Raw genomic sequence first — 11634 nt, forward strand, 5'->3', positions numbered from 1 at the left:
GTTAAATATTCAAGTTCTTGAAAAGGACCATGCAGGTAAAATGCCATCAAAGGGACGGGAGGTAAACCAAGAGGCAGAATGATGTCGAGGTTCGATCCAAGAATTGAGAGCGTCGATATTTATTTTCTGGTCATCTGATGTGTATTTTTTTCAACAACTTGCTAAATAGGCTTAGCCTACGCTCGTACCTATGACAAGATGACTGCGTCATCCTTCAGAATGGACATCCCATGGATTGGACATAGTAAGGCATGTATTTGTTTGGTACATTTTTCCTTGGCACTGTTCTCAGTGCCGCCACTTGCCCATGAGTATAGGCCTAAGTATCACATTGAGGTACTGGTCCTCATAACTGTTTTTTTGTTGCATTTATACACTGGAATATGGAGTGTTTCGAAGTGACTGCAAATAAACATAATTTATTCAGATTAGGGCTACAATAAATGTATGTTTCACAATATGACCACCAGAGGGAGACACAGACCTTTTCTGCTCTCCTCATGAAACTAAGCATTAACCGACAATAAAATACTGTATAGGTCCACCAAATCCCACGAGACCGAAAATCGACCCAAAACCTAAATCTCAGTTTTATGTCGTAATTTTGCCCTGGGCATGTGTGACTGAGGACATGGTAACACATGGATGAACAAACACATGAAAGCCTATTGATTTTCAGAGTGAGAAAGGATGGCTGTGTGGTGTCTCAGTCTCTCACTGTCCTCCTGATCAATAAGATGTGTGAAAATCCGAAGATTCTCTCTCTCTCTTAGTAGGGGAATCACCTAGTTACTATTATCTACCCAGAGAGAGAGAGACAGGTTACAGAGGGCATTCCCATCAATACAGACAGTTCAGCACTAGAATTATAGCACTCTGTCTGACAAAACGATAGGCCTGAGGTATTGGGCTTGCAAGTTAACATTTTCAACTACTCTGTATTGTTTGTCATCAACTCATTTATTACCAATAATGCCATCGGACCCTAAATAATCCCAAGGGTTTTAGGAATGGAGCTTTGCCCCTTCTCTACACTCTTAGAAAAAAAGGTGAATTCTAGATCCTTAAAGGGTTATTCGTCTGTCCCCTTAGGACAAGGGGGGGAGGGGGCAAAGTAGGGCCTGCTGGCCGTTTCCGGCCCGATGGGCACTGCAATCCAGCCCGCGAGACATTTACAAAAACTAATATGTATATATTTTTTGTCAACATTTTTTCTCCCCAATTTCATGGTATCCAATTGGTAGTTACAGTCTTATCCCATCGCTGCAACTCCTGTACGGACTCGGGAGAGGCGAAGGTCGAGAGCTGTGGGTCCTCCGAAACACAACCCAACCAAGCCCCACTGCTTCTTGACACACTGCTCGCTTAACCCAGAAGCCAGCCGCACCAAAGTGTCAGAAGAAACACCATACACCTGGCGACCGTGTCAGCGTGCGTGCGCCTGGCCCGCCACAGGAGTCGCTAGTGTGCGGTGGGACAAGGAAATCTCGGCCTGCCGAACCCTCTCCTAACCAGGACGATGCTGGGCCAATTGTGCGCCGCCTCATGGGTCTCCCAGTCACTGCCAGCTGTGACACTGACCCGAACCCGGGTCTGTAGTGACGCCTCAAGCACAGCGATGCAGTGCCTCTGACTGCTGCACCACTCGGGAGGCCCCCGCAAATTGATTTTAACAAACAATTGTTCCCAATATAATGCGGCCCTCCGTTGAATTTCAATATCCCGATGTGGCCCCAGAGCCAAAAAGCTTGCCCACCCCTGCCATAGGAGAACCCTTTGAAGGACCCTTTTTTGGTTGCAGGTAGAGCCCTTTTGCTTACAGGTAGAACCCTTTCTACAGATGGTTCTACATGGAACCCAAAAGGGTTCTACCTGGAACCAAAAAGGGTTCTCCCATGGGGACAGCCGAAGGACCCTTTTGGAACGCTTCATTTTCTAACAGTGTACATCATCCTCAACCGTTTTTAATCCTTCCAGTCTGCATGAATAGGGGAATTGACATTTATCCAGCCTGTTAGCTATGGCTACTGATTCCTGCAGCCCAGGGTCCGTGTGAGCAGGTCTATCTGCGTGTTGGACCCCGTGTGAGGGCTCTAATGGAGGGTCAGGCAGCACTAGAAATCAGCTGTGTAGTCATGTCCTACCCAGGCCAATGGGTCCACAGACACACACAGCCTCCACACAGGGGCTCCCTGGAGTGGCAGTTATTGAACTGTGACTAACGAGCCGTGTCAGTGCCAGGACCAGCCTCCTACCTGGGGGGTTCTCTCTAAATGACCTTCCCATTAACCACTGGTGTATTCCCCCTCCTCAGCCTCCTCAGATAGGGTTACACAGGGAGGCAGATCATTCACCGCAGTCCATTGTCCCCACTGCCATAGAGTTTTTCCCAAGGACTGTATGGAGTTTTCACCCGTTTCAACTTGTGAAGTTATTTTCCACTCTTTTAATTTCCAGGTCCATATTGTTATGTCCGTTCAGTATGTGTGTATTGGTATACAGTATGTAGGTGTGTGTGCTGTGCAACTGGGCATGCATATATTCCTGTGACTTGACCTGAGTGTGTTTGCCTGCCTGAGTGCTTGCTTGCGTGTGTGAGGCTCTGTGCCTCTGTGGTAGTGTGAGTGACTTCACTGCTTTCACACGTTCTCCATCCCTCCGTCCCTCCGTCCCTCCGTCCTCTGTAATCCCCAATTGACTATTGGCACCAGCCCTTTATCTCTACCTCCCCTCCGATGCCCTGGGTACATGGCTGCAGAGTGTTGTGTGTGTGTGTGTGTGCATGCGTGAGCTGTGTATCCCCTTCTCCGACTCTGGTGAATAGGAATGCAGTGAAGTGAGCATTGATTGGCCACGTTAGTGCAAACCTGTTAGTATCCTGACAGATGGATGGCTAATGATGTGTAGGCAGCAGTGCAGGGGCCTGTAGTTGTTAGTGAGATGATCCGCTGTCATAATAATACAGTTCATAAAACCAACAGCTGGGGAACGTCCCAAATGGCACCCTATTCCCTATATAGTGCACTACTTTTAACCAAGGCCCTGGGCTCTGGTCAAAGGTAGTGCACTTTGTAGGGAATAGGGTGCCATTTTGGACGCTGTTTATAACCCAGGACCCAAGACATTGAAGCCAATGAACAAAGCAAGCTGAAGGCCTTTGGCTTTCTCACATTTGATGTAAATCTGGCTTCAAATTAAACATTTCTTAGCAGGTTAATCTGTCGTATCACTCCTAAGATCGAGGGGCTTAATCAATCTGATCCTCCTCGTCCATTACTCCCTGTTTTGTTCCCTATGGCTACTGGGGTCTGGGCAGCAGGGCCGGGGAAGCTCTCTTCCTCTCTCTTTCACACACACACACACACACACACACACACACACACACACACACACACACACACACACACACACACACACACACACACACACACACACACACACACACACACACACACACACACACACACACACACACACACACACACACACACACACACAGTTGTATGTTGATGTAGACTTTCTGTTAAATATTTGATCAGCCCTGATGTCACAGTCTGGTAGCCCATGGCTACAACATTTTGGATCCTTTAGTTGTTGTTTTCAACATGCTGTGGTCTGGTCCTATAAAGGATAGTTGAGTTCTCCTGAAAGGGAATAAATAGATGTTCAGAAGAACCAGAGGGGGTGTAGCAGGCTGCTAGGTGACCCCAATGAGAGGGTACATGCAGGGGCAGAACCTGCCCCCTGCCTGGGTCCCACTGACCGACTGGATGCTGGTGTTGGTCTAATTTGCCCCATAGCTGGTCCCTCCATGGGACCCCTGTCCTCTACATCTGCACCCAGGGCTCTCCATACTTCCTTGCCCTCCTACACATCCCACTTTCTTTCTTCTCCTCCCTCTCCACTTAGGCCTCTTCATGTTTCTATCCCTCCTGGTGAGGCTCTCAAAGGCCTGGCCTTTTGCCATCCCGGCCGCTGTGTGTGCGTGTGCGTGTGTGTGTGTGTGGTTGCGTGTCCGGAGAGATAGGGGCAAGGCTGCTAATTTGCTAAGTGGGTTCATCCATTTGACAGAGGACAGGGATTCTGCTTGGTTACACACCTCACAGCCCACACAGAGAGCTGACCAAACACACTAACATGTTACACACCTCACAGCCCACACAGAGAGCTGACCAGACACACTAACATGTTACACACCTCACAGCCCACACAGAGAGCTGACCAGACACACTAACATGTTACACACCTCACAGCCCACACAGAGAGCTGACCAGACACACTAACATGTTACACACCTCACAGCCCACACAGAGAGCTGACCAGACACACTAACATGTTACACACAGAGAGCTGACCAGACACACTAACATGTTACACACCTCACAGCCCACACAGAGAGCTGACCAGACACACTAACATGTTACACACCTCACAGCCCACACAGAGAGCTGACCAGACACACTAACATGGGACACAGAGAGCTGACCAGACATACTAACATGTTACACACCTCACAGCCCACACAGAGAGCTGACCAGACACACTAACATGTTACACACCTCACAGCCCACACAGAGAGCTGACCAGACATACTAACATGTTACACACCTCACAGCCCACACAGAGAGCTGACCAGACACACTAACATGTTACACACCTCACAGCACACACAGAGAGCTGACCAGACATACTAACATGTTACACACCTCACAGCCCACACAGAGAGCTGACCAGACACACTAACATGTTACACACCTCACAGCCCACACAGAGAGCTGACCAGACACACTAACATGTTACACACCTCACAGCCCACACAGAGAGCTGACCAGACACACTAATATGTTACACACCTCACAGCCCACACAGAGAGCTGACCAGACACACTAACATGTTACACACCTCACAGCCCACACAGAGAGCTGACCAGACACACTAACATGTTACACACCTCACAGCCCACACAGAGAGCTGACCAGACACACTAACATGTTACACACCTCACAGCCCACACAGAGAGCTGACCAGACACACTAACATGTTACACACCTCACAGCCCACACAGAGAGCTGACCAGACACACTAACATGTTACACACCTCACAGCCCACACAGAGAGCTGACCAGACACACTAACATGTTACACACCTCACAGCCCACACAGAGAGCTGACCAGACATACTAACATGTTACACACCTCACAGCCCACACAGAGAGCTGACCAGACACACTAACATGTTACACACCTCACAGCCCACACAGAGAGCTGACCAGACACACTAACATGTTACACACCTCACAGCCCACACAGAGAGCTGACCAGACACACTAACATGTTACACACCTCACAGCCCACACAGAGAGCTGACCAGACATACTAACATGTTACACACAGAGAGCTGACCAGACATACTAACATGTTACACACCTCACAGCCCACACAGAGAGATGACCAGACACACTAACATGTTACACACCTCACAGCCCACACAGAGAGATGACCAGACATACTAACATGTTACACACCTCACAGCCCACACAGAGAGCTGACCAGACACACTAACATGTTACACACCTCACAGCCCACACAGAGAGCTGACCAGACATACTAACATGTTACACACCTCACAGCCCACACCGAGAGCTGACCAGACACACTAACATGTTACACACCTCACAGCTCACACAGAGAGCTGACCAGACACACTAACATGTTACACACCTCACAGCCCACACAGAGAGCTGACCAGACACACTAACATGTTACACACCTCACAGCTCACACAGAGAGCTGACCAGACACACTAACATGTTACACACCTCACAGCCCACACAGAGAGCTGACCAGACACACTAACATGTTACACACCTCACAGCCCACACAGAGACCTGACCAGACACACTAACATGTTACACACCTCACAGCCCACACAGAGAGCTGACCAGACACACTAACATGTTACACCCCTCACAGCCCACACAGAGAGATGACCAGACATACTAACATGTTACACACCTCACAGCCCACACAGAGACCTGACCAGACACACTAACATGTTACACACCTCACAGCCCACACAGAGAGCTGACCAGACACACTAACATGTTACACACCTCACAGCCCACACAGAGAGCTGACCAGACATACTAACATGTTACACACCTCACAGCCCACACAGAGAGCTGACCATACACACTAACATGTTACACACCTCACAGCCCACACAGAGAGCTGACCAGACACACTAACATGTTACACACCTCACAGCCCACACAGATAGCTGACCAGACACACTAACATGTTACACCCCTCACAGCCCACACAGAGAGCTGACCAGACACACTAACATGTTACACACCTCACAGCTCACACAGAGAGCTGACCAGACACACTAACATGTTACACACCTCACAGCCCACACAGAGAGCTGACCAGACACACTAACATGTTACACACCTCACAGCCCACACAGAGAGCTAACCAGACACACTAACATGTTACACACCTCACAGCCCACACAGAGAGCTAACCAGACACACTAACATGTTACACACCTCACAGCCCACACAGAGAGCTGACCAGACACACTAACATGTTACACACCTCACAGCCCACACAGAGAGCTGACCAAACATACTAACATGTTACACACCTCACAGCCCACACAGAGAGCTGACCAGACACACTAACATGTTACACACCTCACAGCCCACACAGATAGCTGACCAGACATACTAACATGTTACACACCTCACAGCCCACACAGAGAGCTGACCAGACACACTAACATGTTACACACCTCACAGCTCACACAGAGAGCTGACCAGACACACTAACATGTTACACACCTCACAGCCCACACAGAGAGCTGACCAGACATACTAACATGTTACACACCTCACAGCCCACACAGAGAGATGACCAGACACACTAACATGTTACACACCTCACAGCCCACACAGAGAGATGACCAGACATACTAACATGTTACACACCTCACAGCCCACACAGAGAGCTGACCAGACACACTAACATGTTACACACCTCACAGCCCACACAGAGAGCTGACCAGACATACTAACATGTTACACACCTCACAGCCCACACAGAGAGCTGACCAGACACACTAACATGTTACACACCTCACAGCTCACACAGAGAGCTGACCAGACACACTAACATGTTACACACCTCACAGCCCACACAGAGAGCTGACCAGACACACTAACATGTTACACACCTCACAGCTCACACAGAGAGCTGACCAGACACACTAACATGTTACACACCTCACAGCCCACACAGAGAGCTGACCAGACACACTAACATGTTACACACCTCACAGCCCACACAGAGAGCTAACCAGACACACTAACATGTTACACACCTCACAGCCCACACAGAGAGCTGACCAGACACACTAACATGTTACACACCTCACAGCCCACACAGATAGCTGACCAGACATACTAACATGTTACACACCTCACAGCCCACACAGAGAGCTGACCAGACACACTAACATGTTACACACCTCACAGCCCACACAGAGAGCTAACCAGACACACTAACATGTTACACACCTCACAGCCCACACAGAGAGCTGACCAGACACACTAACATGTTACACACCTCACAGCCCACACAGAGAGCTGACCAGACATACTAACATGTTACACACCTCACAGCTCACACAGAGAGCTGACCAGACACACTAACATGGTACACACAGAGAGCTGACCAGACATACTAACATGTTACACACCTCACAGCCCACACAGAGAGCTAACCAGACACACTAACATGGTACACACAGAGAGCTGACCAGACACACTAACATGGTACACACAGAGAGCTGACCAGACATACTAACATGTTACACACCTCACAGCCCACACAGAGAGCTGACCAGACACACTAACATGGTACACACAGAGAGCTGACCAGACATACTAACATGTTACACACCTCACAGCCCACACAGAGAGCTGACCAGACACACTAACATGGTACACACAGAGAGCTGACCAGACATACTAACATGTTACACACCTCACAGCCCACACAGAGAGCTGACCAGACACACTAACATGTTACACACCTCACAGCCCACACAGAGAGCTGACCAGACACACTAACATGTTACACACCTCACAGCCCACACAGAGAGCTGACCAGACACACTAACATGTTACACACCTCACAGCCCACACAGAGAGCTGACCAGACACACTAACATGGTACACACAGAGAGCTGACCAGACACACTAACATGTTACACACCTCACAGCCCACACAGAGAGCTGACCAGACACACTAACATGTTACACACCTCACAGCCCACACAGAGAGCTGACCAGACACACTAACATGTTACACACCTCACAGCCCACACAGAGAGCTGACCAGACACACTAACATGGGACACAGAGAGCTGACCAGACATACTAACATGTTACACACCTCACAGCCCACACAGAGAGCTGACCAGACACACTAACATGTTACACACCTCACAGCCCACACAGAGAGCTGACCAGACATACTAACATGTTACACACCTCACAGCCCACACAGAGAGCTGACCAGACACACTAACATGTTACACACCTCACAGCACACACAGAGAGCTGACCAGACATACTAACATGTTACACACCTCACAGCCCACACTGAGAGCTTACCAGACACACTAACATGTTACACACCTCACAGCCCACACAGAGAGCTGACCAGACACACTAACATGTTACACACCTCACAGCCCACACAGAGAGCTGACCAGACACACTAACATGTTACACACCTCACAGCCCACACAGAGAGCTGACCAGACACACTAACATGTTACACACCTCACAGCCCACACAGAGAGCTGACCAGACACACTAACATGTTACACACCTCACAGCCCACACAGAGAGCTGACCAGACACACTAACATGTTACACACCTCACAGCACACACAGAGAGCTGACCAGACACACTAACATGTTACACACCTCACAGCCCACACAGAGAGCTGACCAGACATACTAACATGTTACACACCTCACAGCCCACACAGAGAGCTGACCAGACACACTAACATGTTACACACCTCACAGCCCACACAGAGAGCTGACCAGACATACTAACATGTTACACACCTCACAGCCCACACAGAGAGCTGACCAGACACACTAACATGTTACACACCTCACAGCCCACACAGAGAGCTGACCAGACATACTAACATGTTACACACCTCACAGCCCACACAGAGAGCTGACCAGACACACTAACATGTTACACACCTCACAGCCCACACAGAGAGATGACCAGACACACTAACATGTTACACACCTCACAGCCCACACAGAGACCTGACCAGACACACTAACATGTTACACACCTCACAGCCCACACAGAGAGCTGACCAGACACACTAACATGTTACACACCTCACAGCCCACACAGAGAGATGACCAGACATACTAACATGTTACACACCTCACAGCCCACACAGAGACCTGACCAGACACACTAACATGTTACACACCTCACAGCCCACACAGAGAGCTGACCAGACACACTAACATGTTACACACCTCACAGCCCACACAGAGAGCTGACCAGACATACTAACATGTTACACACCTCACAGCCCACACAGAGAGCTGACCAGACACACTAACATGTTACACACCTCACAGCCCACACAGAGAGCTGACCAGACACACTAACATGTTACACACCTCACAGCCCACACAGATAGCTGACCAGACACACTAACATGTTACACACCTCACAGCCCACACAGAGAGCTGACCAGACACACTAACATGTTACACACCTCACAGCTCACACAGAGAGCTGACCAGACACACTAACATGTTACACACCTCACAGCCCACACAGAGAGCTGACCAGACACACTAACATGTTACACACCTCACAGCCCACACAGAGAGCTAACCAGACACACTAACATGTTACACACCTCACAGCCCACACAGAGAGCTGACCAGACACACTAACATGTTACACACCTCACAGCCCACACAGATAGCTGACCAGACATACTAACATGTTACACACCTCACAGCCCACACAGAGAGCTGACCAGACAGACTAACATGTTACACACCTCACAGCTCACACAGAGAGCTGACCAGACACACTAACATGTTACACACCTCACAGCCCACACAGAGAGCTGACCAGACACACTAACATGTTACACACCTCACAGCCCACACAGAGAGCTGACCAGACATACTAACATGTTACACACCTCACAGCCCACACAGAGAGCTGACCAGACACACTAACATGTTACACACCTCACAGCCCACACAGAGAGCTGACCAGACATACTAACATGTTACACACCTCACAGCCCACACAGAGAGCTGACCAGACACACTAACATGTTACACACCTCACAGCCCACACAGAGAGCTGACCAGACATACTAACATGTTACACACCTCATAGCCCACACAGAGAGCTGACCAGACACACTAACATGTTACACACCTCACAGCCCACACAGAGAGATGACCAGACACACTAACATGTTACACACCTCACAGCCCACACAGAGACCTGACCAGACACACTAACATGTTACACACCTCACAGCCCACACAGAGAGCTGACCAGACACACTAACATGTTACACACCTCACAGCCCACACAGAGAGATGACCAGACATACTAACATGTTACACACCTCACAGCCCACACAGAGAGCTGACCAGACACACTAACATGTTACACACCTCACAGCCCACACAGAGAGCTGACCAGACATACTAACATGTTACACACCTCACAGCCCACACAGAGAGCTGACCATACACACTAACATGTTACACACCTCACAGCCCACACAGAGAGCTGACCAGACACACTAACATGTTACACACCTCACAGCCCACACAGATAGCTGACCAGACACACTAACATGTTACACACCTCACAGCCCACACAGAGAGCTGACCAGACACACTAACATGTTACACACCTCACAGCTCACACAGAGAGCTGACCAGACACACTAACATGTTACACACCTCACAGCCCACACAGAGAGCTGACCAGACACACTAACATGTTACACACCTCACAGCCCACACAGAGAGCTAACCAGACACACTAACATGTTACACACCTCACAGCCCACACAGAGAGCTGACCAGACACACTAACATGTTACACACCTCACAGCCCACACAGATAGCTGACCAGACATACTAACATGTTACACACCTCACAGCCCACACAGAGAGCTGACCAGACACACTAACATGTTACACACCTCACAGCTCACACAGAGAGCTGACCAGACACACTAACATGTTACACACCTCACAGCCCACACAGAGAGCTGACCAGACATACTAACATGTTACACACATCACAGCCCACACAGAGAGATGACCAGACACACTAACATGTTACACACCTCACAGCCCACACAGAGAGCTGACCAGACATACTAACATGTTACACACCTCACAGCCCACACAGAGAGCTGACCAGACACACTAACATGTTACACACCTCACAGCCCACACAGAGAGCTGACCAGACATACTAACATGTTACACACCTCACAGCCCACACAGAGAGCTGACCAGACACACT

This window comes from Salvelinus alpinus, chromosome 5 (assembly GCF_045679555.1).
Source record: "Salvelinus alpinus chromosome 5, SLU_Salpinus.1, whole genome shotgun sequence".
NCBI classification, from domain to species: Eukaryota; Metazoa; Chordata; class Actinopteri; order Salmoniformes; family Salmonidae; genus Salvelinus; species Salvelinus alpinus.